This window comes from Manis javanica, chromosome 6, assembly GCF_040802235.1.
Source record: "Manis javanica isolate MJ-LG chromosome 6, MJ_LKY, whole genome shotgun sequence".
In the NCBI taxonomy this organism is placed as follows: domain Eukaryota; kingdom Metazoa; phylum Chordata; class Mammalia; order Pholidota; family Manidae; genus Manis; species Manis javanica.
In genome coordinates, this window is record NC_133161.1 from 55,757,768 (window position 1) to 55,777,010 (window position 19,243).

At 36.1% G+C, this 19,243-nt stretch overlaps 1 protein-coding gene across 9 annotated transcripts in view; it reads right to left on the bottom strand.

Moving 5' to 3' along the window:
* HDAC9 (histone deacetylase 9) overlaps nucleotides 1-19,243 on the bottom strand; it is a 938,800-nt gene that overhangs the window by 547,505 nt on the left and 372,052 nt on the right. The window lies entirely within an intron of this gene.

Here is a 19,243-nt window from a genome sequence, read left to right on the forward strand (position 1 = left end):
TGGCTAAAGCTAGTGATAACCATTTGCATATGAATCAACAAAGGCATGGCCCACAGGCACAGAAATAGAACAATGGTCGGCCTGAGCCAAAAATAGGTCAAGCATGGCCGAGTGATTGGAGCCTGCATTAATGCATTTAAAAATACCCCAGCAAACCCAGCTGTCCAGCTTCTATCTTTCAAACCATAATTCTCTATTGCAGGGCCTTAAAAACAATTAACTCTTTCCTCCCTCCAAGTTTGCTTTACACACTGTGTTTCCAATACTGGCGATTTGCTTCCAAAGAAAGGAAAGGGAAAAAATTAATCATAATTCTAACAGGGCAAATGCACATACATTTCATTTCATTTTATTTTTGTAGTATGTGTTTTTGGAAGAGAAAGGAGAGAAGTGCAGAGCTCTGTATTGGTTCTAAAATAATACTGGAAGCTTTTGCTCATAATGTGGTTTCTGCCTCACCCACGCACAGCAATCCTGGTGTTCTATTTTTGTTGCCTGTTTCTCTGGCTACACTGCAGTTGGCTGTAGCACTAGAAGCTTTTCTGCCTTCTAGTTTCAAGACTGACAGGAGATTTAGTAGAGGTAGTTTCAAAAACAAGCACACCCTAGAATAAAATATGAAGGACTGGCTTGATTTGTTATTTGCTATTTACATAAGGCAATTGGGCCTATCAGTTTTATTGCATCCAGTTTCTATTATACCTAAATCTAAAACAAAACAAAATAAAACAGAGCTTAGACCTGAAAAAATTTCCCTCTATTTTAGCCTCTCAGACTAAATTCAATTTACCTGCAAAAGGAAAAGGAAGTATTGGAGATTTCTTATGGAATGTGCAGAATTACTGAAAATATGCACCTGTAGATCAATCAATAACTATGGTTGGTCCCCAGCTATTAGTGTTGTACATTCATCTCAATTGGTTGCCTGAAATACAGACCTCACTTTTATATAGAAAAATCATTTCTATTAGTTATCATTTCTATTTCTATTAGGTCCCAGAGCAATACACATTGTAGAATTCACCTGTAAAGTAAATGAACAATAGTACATAGTACTCGAATTTCTGTTGTCTCTGGTGAACCCTTATAATATCATTTCTATATGAGAAATACATTCGGCATCACAAATTGGTTCATAACATTCAGTTACTCCCAACAGCAAACCCAAAAGTGATAATCCACCGGTCATAGTAGCTATTCTTCCCTTTTCTAAACCAGATCAGCAAGGAAAAAGTAATTTCTAAGGCATTAGTAGCAACAGAGAAGGAAAGGGAAAAAGCAAAGTGTTTCAAGGTTCCCAGTACAATCAGATGGAGGAGGGATCTCAGTTAATCACAGAGAGAGAGAGGAGAGAGAGAGAGAGAGAGAGAGAGAGAGAGAGAGAGAGAGAGAGAGAGAGTGTGTGTGTGTGTGTGTGTGTGTGTGTGTGTGTGTGTGTGTGTGTGTGGAGGGAAAGGGAACGCAGGGATGTAGAGTGGAAAGGAGGAAATATGTTCCATCATTAGGTAGATAACCCACTGCTTAAGGAAATGGCACTGAACCTTCCTCTTTCCATAGATTAACTCCTACTTCTTGTGAAATAGTATTTGGACAGACAAATCACAAGATTTTTAGAAAGATGTTATTCCAAAGCACACTTGACTTAAGCTAAACAGAAAATTTTATGTTCTTGTCAGTGGCAAAAACTATTTAATTCCATCTGATATTACAAGTAAACTTCCACTCAATTAACAAATTGGTGTATAAGCTTCAAGGGATGGAAATACTATGGACCTGCAATTTACTCAAGGATGACATAACAGACCATAGCATTTTAGACCTAGGGGGAAATTTAGAGATTGTCTACAGTGGTGTTCAGACTCTCTCCCCCCCCCCCCCCTCAGGGTGCCTGAGTGCCTGGAAGCTGGCTCACAGTGCTCTGGGAGAAGAGGTTCTTCTCCCAACCTGAGCAGTCTCACTTTTATCTATTTATATTTGGGTATTTAAGATTTTTTTGGAAGAATGACTTCTTACATTAAGAAAAAATAATTGAAATCCACTCATCTAGTACAAACAATCTCCCTATTTTACACATGAAGAATGCAGAGACTTGCTGAAGGTTGCAAAGGTTGTTTGGAGTAATGATTAAAGAAACTAGCTTAGTCTCTAACAGGTGATTCCTAACCGAGTACATTTAGCTCTCGCATTCTTAACTCCTGCTATCTTGTTCTTTACTAAGTGATGCAAGTAATTATCTGAAATACTCAGAATAAATTTTAGTACTATCTACTGATGAAAAATGGATCCACTGTCTAATTCCTTTAGAGTGGTTCTGAACAGAATATATGATAGTCTGTTCACATATCACAAAACTAGTGATAAACACGTAAGAGGGATCACAAGATCCCAGTACTGACATAGTATACCTCTTTTGTTGTTTTAAGTTTAAATTATATCCTCAAACCACAATTTACAAAAACAGCCTCCAAGCTTTTATAATCATAAAAAATAAAATAAAACTCCAAAAGAGTGAGTTAGTAATTATCCTGTTTCTCAGAGTTTCCAGGAAAGGGCATGCCACATAAAATAGTATAAGTAATGTGTCCTCTTCATTTTGGCCACATTATTTAACTTAAGATTTATTTACATTTTATCCCTGCATTCTTTCAGTGTTTTTTTTTTCCATTAGCACTCTTGTCTCTCAACTCTTATAATGAAAACTTAGTTTATAGTGAAAAGACATTGGACACATCATAAAATAGATAGCACTTGTTTCTGGGAGGAGAAATAATCATCATTAAAACCACTACCAGTATACTAATTACCATTGTTCCATTCTTCAAGAACTTCAATATTAAGAATATTGACTTAATTCTTTTCACTTTTTTACTGACATCATTGTAACAATGTCAGTAAAGAAATGTGATTAGGTTTCTTTTTGGAGCTTATATAAAACCAATTTTACTGACTTGGAAAAAAAGGATAAAATTTTATATTCTAAAAACCATAACAAGTAAGTACAAATGTCAGGCTAGATAGGCAGTTTAAAAAAATCTCAGTGTAGAAAATATTAATTCAATTAATAAACATTTTGGAAATTGATCTAAATATTATATTTTACATTCATTCAAATAAAAAGTAAAAAATAACAATTCAAAATAAAAGGTTCCCAATTTAAAAGGTAATAGGAATACACATCTAATCCTAATGCAAAATGTCATTCCTATTCTTTTTATTTAGGTATGGGGCAAATCAAAAAAACAGTATAAAGAAATCAATATGGAATCAAAATATTTCCAGACACACTCTCAGATCCCCTAACTCACAATGACATTTGCTCAAATCAGTCTTAGTTGATGACTGAAGACTATTGGAAAAGCTAACTAAGGCAGTGTAACCTGATTTATTCCACTGCAGTAATATAAAATCTGCTCATCTGTAATCAAGCACAGTAGTACCAAATCCTATGAATCTGTAATATAGACAGAGGAAGATATAAAACTCTTTGCTGAAATACTGAGTTGTGCTTTATAGGAAAGCAACAAGTTACTCACCAATATCTGAAACACCTCTACTCACTCCCTTACTCATGTTACATCTTCTCTTATCCTCACAATTCTCAAACTATTGTCACAGAAATAAAGTTATATACATTTGCCTGCAGACAATAGACTTGGTTTCCATGGATCCCCAGAGAACAGGAAAATGAGAGGCAAGGTACAGGGTACTAATTTCTATTTTGAACTAAGTCAATTAATTATCAGAATTTTCTACCCTATTAAATGGTGCACACTCAATATACAAGTGATTTCTTTCCACTAAAACAACCTAGTTGGTTACTAAATGGTCTTCAGATAAGGAAATCTTGCCAAGACCCAAGAGAAAAACATCAGTAATAAAATTTTGGGGAAATTGATTTATATGCAAACAAAACAACATCAACAAAAACTTTAGAATCATTGGCCTTGATTACATTGAAAATAATTTCTTCCTTAACTTTTCCCTTCAAATAGGATGTGTTGATCCATGTTTATTTAGGGGATTACAGAGGTCACCTGGGAACTTGTTAGAAATGTAATTCCTTGGGCCCTACTCCATAACTACTAAATCAGAATCTCTGGTGGGGAATCTGTATTTTATAAGACTTTCAAGTTTCTCTGATGACCAGTACTAGCCAGTGTGGGGAAAATGGAACTTTCTGACCAGGATTCCCACCTGGCCTTAATACACCCTTTGTGTATATAATAAGAGCGTGTTTGCATATTTATGGGATGTTTACCAGTGGCAGAACCTCTGATCAGTTACTGGATTGCCAGTCCAGTGGGGCAGTGAAGAGGAAGTACCCATTCTCTCCTCCCCTCTGCTCCCAGTACGTAATTGGGAGGGTGCCCACCAGTCACAGAGGACCCATCACAGAGTTCCACCCCATGTGTGGGAACAGAGCCAAGCAGACTGGGGTCCAAGCAGGGAGAGCAAGAGGGAGAGAGCAAGAAAATCCACAGGAGGCAGTGCTCAGAGCGGGGATGGACAGAGAGCTTGGGAGCCATGTGAGAGTGGGTTCCCAGTGGTGCCGGAGAGAGCTGCCAGTGAGACAGCCCTGAGAACAAACCCTTTCATTCCCATCTTGCCCTTGCCTTTCTTCAGTCTCACTGAATTCATGGAGAATTTGCCCTGGGCAAAGAATCCCCTCCTCCCAGAGTTACAGCCAGTATTATTAGAGAACAATTTTTCAAAATAAAAGTAATTAAACTTAAGACCATTAATAGTCAAGGTATAATAAAGAGGAACATTGTCCAGCAAAGTATCCTCTAGCTTACAGATGAGACCAGGATTTTACACTTAAGATAACAGGCATGTGTGCACTCCTTTCCTCCACTAAGCCACATTATTCTAGGTTCTATTTTTCTGAGTACTTGCCAATTGCACATCAGCCCTTCTATGCAGAGCTCAGAGCAGCCAGCCCAGGAGGAGAAAGCAATATGATCATGCATCATCGTTCTGTAATTAGAGGGACAAAATGTAATGGTCTTTTGGTAGAATCAAGGGAAATTTGTTTTTCCTATGAATATATATTGAACTATTTCATGACCACAGTGCATACCCTAAAAATAAAAATGTATACAAGAATGACACAGCTTCTAGTTTGGTAGAATTTTTAGTTTTAGGATAAATAAAGACAATTACTGTATAGTTTGGCCAGAAATTCTCTAACTCTAGATTTAATTTCAATATTCTTAGAGTTTTAATTTATAGCCACATATTCAAAATAATAAACTTGGAGAGTTGTTATGAGGATTATTGAGTATCAAATCATAGCTAGCAAATAAGCATTCAATAAATGGTAGCTGTTATTACAGTAATAATAATAATAAAACAAAATCAGCAGAAAAAACAGGCATCCTAGAGTATGGGAGAATATATTTGTAAACAACATATCTGACAAAGGGTTAACATCCAGAATATATAAAGAACTCACACACCTAAACACCCAAAAAGCAAACAACCCTATTAAAAAATAGGCAGAGGATCTGAACAGACACTTCTCCAAAGAAGAAATGCAGATGGCAAACTGACACATGAAAAGATGCTTCACATCACTAATTATCAGGGAAATGCAAATTAAAACCATAATGAGATATCACCTCACACCAGTTAGGATGGCCAACATAGAAAAGACTAGGAACAACAAATGCTGGCAAGGATGCGGAGAAAGGGGAACCCTCCTACACTGCTGGTGGGAATGTAAACTAGTTCAACCATTGTGGAAAGCAATATGGAGGTTCCTCAAAAAACTAAAAATAGAAATACCATTTGATCTGGGAATTGCACTCCTAGGAATTTACCCAAATAAAGCAAGATCTCAGATTTAAAAAGACATATATACCCCTGTGTTTATTTCAGCACTATTTGCAATAGCCAAGATATGGAAGCAACCTGAGGGTCTATCAGTAGATTAATGGATAAAGAACAGGTGGTACATATACACAATGGAATACCAGTCAGCCATAAGAAACTAATCCTACCATTTGCAACAACATGGATGGATCTAGAGGGTATTATGCTCAGTGATATAAGCCAGGAAGAGAAAAACAAGTACCAAATGATTTCCCTCATTGTGGAGTGTAACAATGAAGCAAAAGTGAAGGAACAAAACAGCAGCAGACTCACAGACTCCAAGAAGCGACTAGTGGTTACCAAAGGGAAGGGGTGAGGGAGGGCGATTGTGGAGGGAGAGAAGAGGGGACTGAGGGGTATTATGATTAGTTCACATGGTGTGGAGGGGATCATGGGGGAAACTGCATAGCACAGAGAAGGCAAATAGTGACTCTGTGGCATCTTACTACACTGATGGACAGTGACTGCAATGGGGTATGGGGGGACATGATAATATGGTGAATGTAGTAATCACATTGTTTTTCTTGTGAAATCTTCATAAGAGTGTATATCAATGATAACTTAATAAAAAAATACTAACTATAAAATATTCTATGGACCTTTAATTCATGATTGCTAAACTACTTGAAAACTGTTACTTGTTTATTTTTCCAAGTAACTGAATAAAGTTTAGAGATTTTATTAATTGATTAAACACTGAGTTGCTTACCTACAGTTTTAGATGCTTCATTCAACAAATTAGAAGAATTTTGTTTTTGTTAAATCATCAGAGCTTATTATAATGTCCTGCACATAGAAGCCATTAGATAAATATTTTTGCAATAAATAAGTGATTCCTTCTCCAGAAGATCTTATGAAGTGACTAATGATCTGGAGCAAGTCACTACTATAATTTTCAACATCTAATATTTCATTTTTATTCAGTTTACCATAGTATCTTATTATTTAAATTGCAACACATATCTTCAGATAAATAATGCATCACAATTTTAAAAAGAAAAGTACATATCTGGAAAACAAATATTTTGTTTAAATTGAGTTGAACTTAATTCATTTTCATTTTTTGCATTTCTTTTCCTTGTATTATTGCTGTCTCACAGGATAGAATAACCAGTGAAAAAGTCAGATAGCATACTGTCACAGAAATGATCTTACATGGATTCCTTAATGCGAACATCATCTAGTACAATTTGAGTGAACAAAGTATTCCAATATCTTTCATGTAAAGAAAAACATCTTAAAGATATTGGTTCTAAGAAATTAATATAAAAATGCATTTGTAGCTCTACTTTATAGTACTAGATCTAGTAACTGAAGTGATGGCAGAGTTTTCAGAGAACTGGTTACCAAATGCTTTGGCTAGTGAGCACATGTTCAATTTTACTGGTGAGTTCCACTGATTACACCATCGTGACACAAAATTCTGAAAGAAACGTATTCTAGCTTCAGATTCAACCTTCTTTCCCTCCAAAAGGCACTTGAGAAACTTACAATATTTTTTACACTTTCGATATATTATAGTATTTCTGTGACTCTAAAATCATTATTTCACAAGGAAAATTATTTCACATTAGTGCATGTACTAATATACCTGAATATAGATAGATACCAGTATACATCAACCAGAACCCTTTGCTTTTGCCTTAAATGGCATGTAATGATTCACACTAATGAAGCATCATGTTCTTTATAATGACACTGACTTTGAAATCCAAACCAACCTTGACTAACCTGTGCTATGTTTACTGAACTATGTGTGTACAGGGCATTTATGAGACCAAATACTTAATAGAAATCTTAGTTTTAAGACAAAACATTACTTTTGGCTATAGGGCTATGAAAATTAAAATTCTGATAGAATTCCAGTTATATAAAATTAGCATTATGATCTATGCTATTTGATAAGACTCCAATTTTAATTTTATTCTACAAGTAGGTTTCCTCCTTTCAGTCACACCTTTAATATTTATCCTCTTGGAAATAGATGGGATTCTGGTCACCAAAAATTAGGAGTTACATGTAGCATCTGGATGAATATTACATTTGAGAGCTATGATAAGACTGATTTCCAGATGCTAATAACAGTAGACATCAAGCAATCAACCCAGAAACATCATTTTTTGCCACAAAGGTTGAGTTGATACTTAACCATACCAAACCACTACCTATCAGCAGAGTAAATCAAGAGAATGCTGGGATGCTTGCCCCTGAAAATAGCAACATCTTTTTTTATGTTTAAAAACTAAATTCTAACTTTATAAACCATCTAGTTGGGTACCCACCAACTACCAAATTAAAGAAGTAGCAAGCATCCAAGCACTTATTTTTTGAATGACCAAAAATACATATAGCAATGGTGTATAATTAAAGTGCAAACATTTGGAATTGCCTACATCAGTAAGTTTTATCATCCATCCCATGGGTAAGGGGTCTTTTCTAATTCAGGGGTCTTATTTCAGTGCCAAGGACAGACCTGTGGCTGCTAAGACCATTCATGTTCTGACCACATGCTAACTGAGGAACTTAATCCATTACTTTGTTTTTCAAACTTCAGGAACAATTTGTTGGCATCACTCACATAAACCCCTCATTCTTCCATGCCTTTGCACACACTATGCTTATAATCCAGAATGCCCTTCCACTCTTTGCACCTGGCAAACTCCTTTTCTTCTTACTAGAATTTAATATCTTTCTTTATCTCTTAGAATGTTTGTTTGTTTTTGTCTCAAAATTAGTATAAAAGATTTTGTTCAGTTAACATTTGCCTAATAGATATTTTTCTATCCCTTTATTTTCACTCTTACTCTTCATATCCATTTAAGTATGGCTTTTGTAGACAGCATATTTCTGGCTTTCTTTTCTTTTCCTCCCATAGAAAACTCTTGCATTTTGTAAGTTCATGAGAAGAAGACAGCAGTTCTTGCTGGTTCACCATGTTCTCAAGCGTAAAAAAACCGTAAACTCATTTCATCCTACAAAATTCTGTCCAAACATAACTTCCTTGGCAAAGACTTCCCTGACCTGAGCAGCCATGAAGAGACCAAACTCAGTCCTTACTTTGATCATAACATAAATCAGTGAATATTTTAACTATTTGGTCACATATCTGTTCCCCACATGAGACCTCAGCAAATCAAGAACAGGGAGCTGTCATTTATCTATGTGCCGATTTCACACCACCTGGCAGACAATAAACAATCTACATGTGTTGGTTGAATGGATCCAAGGGCATCTATGTAAATATACATGATGTATTTGATAGGTATACATTTCCATTCATACTTATTTTCACGAGAAAAATGTCAAGCAAACAATTCCTACCATCTTCTGCATCACCCCTTCCCATTCTACATGCCACTCTCCCCCAAGTCTAATCCCCAGACTTGGCTTTCCTCTCTCAGAAGAGCTCACCTCACACACAATACCAACATCACCCTGGTCAGATAGGTATGATGATCATATTATGTACAATAATTTTCAGGATTTTTTTCTTCCTGAGAATACATTTTGGAATCGCTCCTGTGCTCCGAAGGCTCCTCTTGGCTCTGGCTAGTGACCAGAGGGCTTCTGTTGCAGTCCCCCTACAGGCACAGTGACATGGCTCGGCTCTTCCAAGACCATCAAAGCTCTAACAAAAAGGGGCTCCACTTTATATTCTCGACGACTTCAATGGTTCCTTTTCAGATTTAAAGAGATCCACGGTGGTCTAAACTTTTTGATGGAGGGGACTTATGTTCACATATTTTCTAAATCAAAGTAAAATATATTCTGGAAAATGTGGAAATTTTGGCTCTGGGTATTAATTTATATTTGATTCATGATAACCTAGAATCTCTTTTTTGTGAAGGGCAACCACATAACATTCTAATTAATATGGCTTATTGGATGGAGAAGAGGCTTGGATTCAGACAGAATTTGACTTGAAATCTGTTTCTGCCACTTATTAGCCAGTTCTGAGCTGCACAGTTTAGATAAGTTATTTAATGTTTCTGAGTCATGATTTCCTCACCTTAAAGAAGGGGATACTAACATCTATGTTATAGAATTGATTTAATATTTAGAAATAGTGAGTATAAAATGCCTACCATTAGGACAAGAATATAATAGATATTCAATATCCTGTAGATATTAGGAGAGCATATTTTTAATACACAAATCAATAAGTGAGTAACTGGGGCCTACTTAGGCTTCAGTTACTCTTAACTAAGATAATTCCTGTTTCTCAAGATCAGCTATAACATTGTGAAACAACATAAACATCATTAGTTTCCCTATTTCTTAAAGGAAAAAAAATGAGTATATGTAAGTTAGACAAGAAAAATTAGAAGGTGAATTCTCATCATATTAATATGACTCCAGATTGAAAAGCAAACAAACCATGTATGTTCAACAAGTCAATGATTCTTAGCTGCAAAATAAGAAATGGGAAAAAAAATGAATAGGGGAGTGAAGAGTACATACCAGGCTATTTGCTGTTTACTCTGTAAGGTCAAATGAGATACTTGACTTTGAGGAATAGAGAATAACAACAACACTAACATAAAACACGGAATGGTCCCTAGGTATTACAACTGTGTTTGCCATTTGATCTCAGCCCAGGAATATCTTTAATCCACAATGCATTCCTTCCCAGCTAATGTTTTCATCCCAGATGCCAGGAACTATCTATTCAGAAATGAGTAGGCTGACATTAGTTACTTTACCTGAAGCTATAACAACTTGGTTTTTGTAGTGAAATAGGGACTGCTGTCTTCTTCTTTTTACTGTGTTTGAAGTATTCAACAGTACTTCCTAAAAGTAGAAGGGACCCTTTGGAAACCAAATTCACTTACTTTAAATGCAAGACATTATTTGAATTAAAATTTACTACTTTTTGGTTATTTGAATTATGAATAATTATGTATTGACTTGATGGAGCCCAACCCTAGTTAAAGGAAAGGAAAATCTAGGAGTAATTAATGTTCTGAGGGCTAAATGATAGGGAATTTTTAACATAGATTAACGCTGTCCCCTTTATAAACTAGGGAGAAAACATTTAGTAGGAAATAACATTTAAAACCCTCAGGCATTTCATTTCATTTAAAATATGTACTTCAATCAAAACAGGATCAACCATACACAGTGCATTATGTGAAAAAGTAAAAATTTAAAACAACATTGTGCATTAGAAATGAGAACCCTAACTACTTTCAAGGTCTATAACATGCTCACCTTTGTAGCTACACCTATAGTATAACACCTACAGTCATATTTTTATAATCTGGTCACTAAAGTAAATCTAAAGTAGTCTTTTTGCTATTTTCCAACAGATGGTGGATTATAACATCTCAACAATGTCTGAATCATTAAATAGTAGAGTGTATTGGCTTTTAGACATTCAAATATGTATAATTCAAGTTAGTTGATAAGAAAGAACAAGATTAAAATGATACACAAAATTTTGGATCTGTGCCATGGCATATAATGTACAGGAAACCAGGATATCTCATCAGCTTTTCTAATAATAAAATGTATTAACTTTGAACTTTAACAATTACTGATGGAGCATCACTCTTAGAAAATTCTTTTGACAGAAAAGACAGAAAGAACTTAATCTGTAAAAATTTTAAATGACTTCACATTCAGGAAAAAAAACACAATAACTTCCCCCAGACGTTGCTATGTATATGCAGGGGGACTTTGTATTTTCAAGCATAAAGTTTCTTAACATGGGGGCGAACTGAGTAAGAAGACACATTAGGTGACATGGCTGCTCTTCCTTCCAAGCACAGTCTTACCAGGATTTTCCTATGATCACAACAATGATGTCTAACACATTCCATAAATCAAAATGCATCCACTATCAAATAGATCTTTGGGGGTATTATTTTTCCTGTTTTTTTTAAACCTTGCCTTATTTTTCATTAGGCACTTTAAAAAATCACTGCAGTCCAACTGTTTATCAATGCTTTTCAAAATATCCTTGCCAGTTGCTTCGAATGATCTCTCCTTCATTTCAGCAATCATCATCTGCTCTTTGAGACATTCATTCACACACCACCTTTGACACCTTTGCTTTCTCACACAGAAATCCGAAATCGATTTTCTTCTTGACCCAAACCTCAGAGCATATTTCTTACCCATTAGTGTCCACACTCTTTGCTTTCTTTCATCTTTGTAGCCAATACCAAATACACAATTCAGTATCCTTTTCTTTGGCTTATTTCTTACCAGGAAAATGACAGCAGTGGTACAAGGAATCCTTCTGACCAATACCTTAAATAATACATGAGCTTTTGCTCTGTTTTTCAGAGTTTCCTATGCAATAAATATTGTTTCGTTTGACAAATACTGGTCCTTCCAAAGGCTTCTGGGAAGAAAGGCCTTAAGTGGTCAATGAGGTGAGCAAGACCAGAGGGGGAAGTGTGTCTGTGACACAAGGTCTAGGCGCTGTGGAACCAGGCATACCTGTGTGCTAACATTCGCTCTGCAAAACTTTGAACTTAGGGCCCACTGATGGAAATGTTCTTTAAATTCTAGAAGTATGGCCCTGAAAATATGCCGTGCTGTTCCAGAAAAAAATAAAAATAAGTAAGGGCTTAACACGAGTTATGAAGGAATATTTTCATAAATTTAAAATTAAATTAAATATTTGTGAAAATATTCCTTCATACCTCAAGCTTTTAGTTCTCTAATACTACTTTCATCCTTCTTGTTGCATTAATTCCCAATATTTGAATAGTAAAATAATGTCTCAAGTATTTAATGCTGGAACATACTGAGATCAAGACAGAAATACAAACAATATCCAAATGGGGCGAAATAGTTCAAAAGATATCCCTGGAACATGGCAGCCAGGGAAACCTTTTAACAATGTGACAGGGCATGCTGGCATCCATTACATAACATCAGGGTCCATGGTTCTGCCCCATTTTCAGAGCAGACCCCTTCTCATCTTGCCAGACAGAACAACATCTCATCTTCCCTGTCGCCCCACCTTCACAAAGAAAATGCAGAGCATGGTCAGAACCAGAGAGGCCCCTGGCTGTGTGATCATGCCTCAGGAATACACAACTTGCAACAGGCATTATTCAATGAACATATGAGAGGAAAATAATACCCTTTTAGAAATTCTAGTGGTGAAGACTTGGCATTTAAAAGAACCCACAGGCAATTACAGAGCCAGAAACTAATAATTTTTCTGCAAACAACAGCAAGTATCTTGAAGAGGGGACATAACAGCCAGCAACAGTTGTCACTGCCATTACATGGCCCCCCTGAGAGAAAAACTCTGCCATTCAGACTATGCAAGATAAAACATCTAAACTGGAATTAGCTCCACCTGGTACAGGTAAAGCTCCACATGGTACAGGTGAGACAGGAAGTGAAGTTTCTAACAGGACTTATCATTCATTACATATAATTTTGCTTACTTTCTGTAGTAAAATAAATCATTTAATGATCATCCTAATGCTCCCAATTACACAGAAATTTTCTAGATTTTGCAATGGAGGCTGGGGTAAAACCTGGCTACTGAAGACAAAAACTCTGGTCCCCAAAGGAAACAGATCCCCATACAACCCTTATCTGCCTGTCCCTCAGCCCAGCACTTCACAGAAGTGCTGGGTTAAGAACATGCATCTGAGTGACCCAAAAGGAATAGGCAAGTACAGTAAGTGCTTTATTTATGATTTCTGAACACATGGAGGAAACAACAGGCCCATGACAGTGCACATGTGTGTCTGTTACAGCAGGGAAACTGCATTCCAGAGAAAAACCATATTTTGTTAAATATACAACCTAAATAACACGTTTATGGGAGGATCATTGACGAACTGTTCAAAACCTGTGTGCATTTGTAACTGTACCATTATCTTTGTCATCATCAGCATCAGCATCTAATAGTATTAATATTTATAGTTGTCAAATGGATTTTTACAGTTAAGTTGGAACCCACCCTGCACTGCCTTCCCCTTACAAAAACACCCCAAAACCAGAGCTTATTTTTGCCAGAGGCTGCCACAGTGGAGGGACAGATAAACAGAACAACAGATGGCCTGCATGCATTGTTGGAGGGGTGGGTGCTGGGCCAGTGTGAGAGAAGCAGAACCCTGAGGCAGGGATTGCCTGTCAGGTGCCCACAGGCCTGCAGATGCATGTAGCTGCACATGCACACCTTTGGAGAGAGAGTCACTGCATGCGCGCACTAGCTTTTAGGTTCTTAAATAGAGTCACAAAGGCTCCTATGGGCAATGCAGCAGCCCAGTCAATCAATCAATAGCATTTTACTTTCCCTTTCTTACTGAAAGTTGTTATTGCATTTCTGCCCTTCTGGTTCCCTATGCTTGCAAAAAGAATCATATATGAATCAACATTCACTTTATACTCTTATTATCACCTATTTACCAGTCACATTTGATTTAATTTTTGTTAGAGGAACAAGAGTTGTAGCAGAACAGACTGACCATTTTAAAACTCCCTTCATTTCCTCTGTCCCTCAGTCCACTGCTCCGACACACAGTTTACCACAATCACTTTTGAAAACACCCCTTCTGCAGATCTAGCCTCTAGGTGCTTCTTTCTTTCCCACCCACCCATCCTTTCTGGAAACTGGTCAATCAGGAACTCCATAGCCACATGACCAGAGAAGGTACAGATCCTTCCTCAGCATCAGGTGTCTGGAGTTAGAAGAGTTGATTGTGATGTCTCTGAATAAACTTCAATTGTAACATCTTATTATGTAAGGCAGCAGGTGGTGCAGAGAGAAAAGCACAGGGGCAGATTCAGCCCTGACTATGGAGCGTTCCAACTTCATGACTTGGGGCAACTTATCCTCAGTTTTATCTGTACATTGGCTATTATCATATATCCCAAACAGGAGTGCTGCCATGTTGACAGATAAAATGTCCAACACAAATATTGGTGCACAGTAGCTGATCAATAAATAACAGCTAACTAATTGTTATGTCTTAAACTCATATATGAAGTTACTTTACTTTTTTATCTTAGACAAAATGCTGACAAGTTGGCTGGCAATAGATCAAAAGAAAAAATACAAAGGGGAAAAGGTGCTTTTAAAAATAAGCAATTTCCAATTTAAAAATGTCAGAGGTGAATTCACAAAATAAAGGATAAGGAATATCTTCATAAATACTACAAAGACTAATAATTATAAATTAGCAGGTTTAAACTTCTCTAGATAAACTTTCCTTCATTTAAGGAATCAAAGATGAAAATCAATGAAGAAAAAATGAGTAGTGAGACAGAATTGTGTCCTAGGATAGGAAAAAATCAATATTTAATATTAATATAATTCTTAACTTGACAAGCTAATTCTAAACTTTATTTGAAATAGCAGAGCTGCAAGGAAAGTCATGATAATTTTGAAGGAGATCAACATGAGAACTTGTGTCTTTTCAGCCTTCAAGACTTACCTGTTATAAAGAGAATGTATTATTGATTCAAATATAAACAAACATGTACAATAATACAATAGACCAAGAAAGGTTAGGCTCACATATATATTATACTCACATATATAATAGGTCCACATTACATATGTTAGTACTAGTACAACAGGTAAGTGGAGATCTTCAATAAATGGTGCTACGATAACTGGTTCTCTGTGTTAAACTACTAGGTCTCTATATTAAACCAGACTTACATACACACACACACTCTCTCTCACTCTCTCTCTCTCTCTCTCTCTCTCGCTCACACACAAAATCAATTCCAAGTAGATTTGATGATCTATATACAAAGAGCAAACTTTAAAAATTTTAGAAGAAAAAATATAAAAGAATACATTCACACATCAGATCCCCAGATTAGGGATACATTTGTTCAATAAGGCACAGGAAGACATAAATCATACAGAAGAAGATTGATAAACATGCCATAGAATACAACTGTACAAACCCACCATTAAAAAAATTTGGGCGAAAACATTTAAGCGTTTAATAAAACAGTGTTGTACTCAGAATATAATAATAATATTTACAAATCAGAAAAGATACAAACCACCCAAAAATAAAGAAGGCAAAAGAAAAATATAGAGATTTACTGCCAATGAAACTCTAATGTCCAATCTATGTATGAAAGCACATTCAAGATTACTAATAATCAAAAAATAAAAAAATTAATCCATAATGACCTATAATTAACAATCCAGCAGATAGATAAAAATAGAATCTAACAATACTAAGTATTTGTAAAAATGTTGAGTAATAAGAACTCTTACACACTAACACTGAAAGTTTGTTACAAACATTTCACTTAATGGCGGCTACATTTTCTGAAGCAATGACCATTTGAAGTGGCAACACTCTATACTTTCTAAGGCAACTAAATAATCTGGGTAAAATCCTGAATTGAATCCTGGCTAATCTTACTTTACTCATTTCCTCTCTGCTTAATCTGAACTAACTGTATTCTTTTCAAGATTTTCTCATTGTAATTCTGCTATCAACAATGAGAAATTATGATGTCACCTGAAACAAAAGTTCATTTCCAAATGAAGTCATGTAACATCAAAGGAAAGAGCTAGTGTGCAGCGCATCACCACGAGAGCGCAGTGCAGAATAGCAAATGCATAAATCACACTGAAAAGTACATTTCTTTTTCAAAGACAATTACTATTTTAAGGAAAGCTTCATGTCTGTATATAGCCCTCAGGCAATTAAAATATTGACTGCTCTTTGTCTCTGGTTTCAAAAGCAACAATTGTTCAATGCAGATACCATTCTGACAGGCAAACACATTTTAACTTAACAAAATGAAAACTTCTGGAACTGTTATTTAAATTATACCACTAGCAGAAAGGTCAGAAGGTAGATATGCTCTGTGGAAGGTTATTAATAGATCAAAACAACTTACAAATTATTCTAACGTTCTTTTGATTTTCACAAATGGTTGAGGTATACGATTTGAGAAAAAGTGCAAATATTAAAAAACAACAACACATTATGTTTTGGAAATTTCACTTTGGTAATCCTTTAGGGGGTAACTTCCTCACCAGTTGTAAGTTTCAGAGATTCAGTAATGCTAGAAAATGACCAGAAATGAAAATTGAGACCACCTTAAAGCTCTTAAATTATCAGAATTTATTTTCCTAGTAAAGAAGTATTTTCTCCATATGGACACAATCTGACCTTAATAGATAGATACCCCATCTCAATTATATTTTGTAAATAAAGTCTTCTGGTTCCTGAAATAAGTATGTATGTATGTGTGTGGTTTTGTTTGCTTGTTTATATATACATTGAACTAATTACTGCTTCTGTCGGCTTTGGTTTAGAAATCTTGACACACTGGATATCAGGCTTCCCTAGACAACTTTTAACTATTGTCAATTGTTAAACAGTTCTTGAGGGCCAAGTTCACTCTCAGGTGCTGTTATTATTTCCCTTACATTCAAGTTCTTGGGGAGCTAACTCAAATAAGATAATATATTAGTCAGAGTTGACTGTAATAAAATTAATTACTTGAGTCTATTGAATGAAAGACCCATCAGAAGGGACGCTGTGTTCTCACTGGGGGCAGAGAAGGCACGGAGCACAAAGGTGAACACTGCCAGTGCCCAGCTAAGCTCTGCTCTGGGGAAAGGGTGCTCGGTCCCAGATGCTGGTGGACTCCTATGATTAGGAATAGGAAGTCCTATTTTTCTTAGCAGCAAAATGTTTTCCTAGGAATTATTGGGTGACTACTTGGAAAACTGACTTGACATGGAAGGTGAGATCTCCAGTGGCAAACTTAAAAGAGCAAAACTCTGAAAACAGAAGGAGGGTTTACCTAACTGTAGGCTTTGCTTTTCTGGATGGGGATACAAAACTGGAGCCAGTGTTGAACTGCTCAGGTAATACAATATCCCAGGGGCTACGTGGATGGAGAAAGAAATAAAAAAGTGCAGAAAGATAGAGGAAAGGTGGCTGCTAAGGAGGAATAATACTTGGAAACAAAGCAAGGCACTGAATGGGGATTTTTAAATGATGTTTCACTTTGTGGTATTCAGTCTCTCCTATTCCATAGGAACCTAAAGTGCTCTCTAATGCTTTAAAGTGTAAGGAGTTGAATCGGCCTTTTGGGGGAAGGCAACAATGTCCAGAAATCATCATATTGGGTTTGGGGCCAGATCTGAGGTTCTCTGTGGTAGTCTTGCCACATCCTGGTTCAGACTAACCCAGTTAGGTTAGCATCAAGCTATTAAATACTCAAACCGTGTAACTAACCAGCGTGGGTTTCAGTTAAATTTCTATCATCATCCTTCTAATTATAATCTGGTTTCCCAGAATTTGCTGGTCAGAGGTCACAAGGGTACTGTCCCCTGAGTAATATTTTTCAATGGGACTATTTGCTTGACATTCTAGTTTAGTCCATTTGTCTTTGTGGGCATTGCTGATGGGAATTTGCCAAAGTAATGCCACCCTGCAGGGACCCTCTGACAGATACTTATAGTTGACAGAGCTAGCTACTGCAAACAATCTTTAATCAGTGTTTTCTGAAAACATCACCCCTGCAGAGTGACATGATTTAAATATGATACCTGCTTCTTCTCTTTAAATACAATAGCATCCAAAATCAAGTTCAAGTTAGGTAAAAATAGATGAAGGGAATAAAGACGTACAAACTTCCAATTACAAAATAAATAAGCGATGGGGGTGAAAAGTCCAACATTGGGAATACAGTTAATAATATTTTAATAACTTCATGTGGTGACAGGTGGTAACTACACTTACCGTGGTGAGCATTTTATAATGTGCATAAATGCTGAATCACTGTTGTACACCTGAACTGAATGTAATATTGTATATCAATAAATTCTTCAACCAAAAAACTACTCATTTTTCCATGTGTTCAACTAATTGTTGGATAATTGTCTCTAATAGTTCCCTAGCTCTTTTCTCTGGGCTAGATAAGAGATGCAGATCAGAAGTCAGTAAACTAAGCCCACAGACCAATTCTGGCCAGATGCCTGTTTCTGTAGTTTGGAAACTAAGAATAGTTTTGTATTTTAAGTGATTGGGAAAAAAGCAAAAGGAATATCATACTTAGTGACAGATAGAAATTACAGGAAATCCAAATTTCAGTGGTCATAGATAAAATTTTCTTGGAACACAGCCACACTTATTAACTTATTGTCTATGGTAATTTCTTGGTGCAACAGCAGAAGTGAAGAGTTGTGACAAAATAACTCACCAGATACATAGGTCGCAAGTAAGCATATGGGAAAGATGTTCAACATCGAATGTCACTAGAAACTGCAAATTAAAACAACAGTGAGACACCACTACACACCTATTAGAATGACCAAAATCCAAAATAGTGACAACACGAAATGCTGCCAGGATGTGGAGCAACAGAAACTCTCGTTCATTGCTGGCAGGAATGCAAA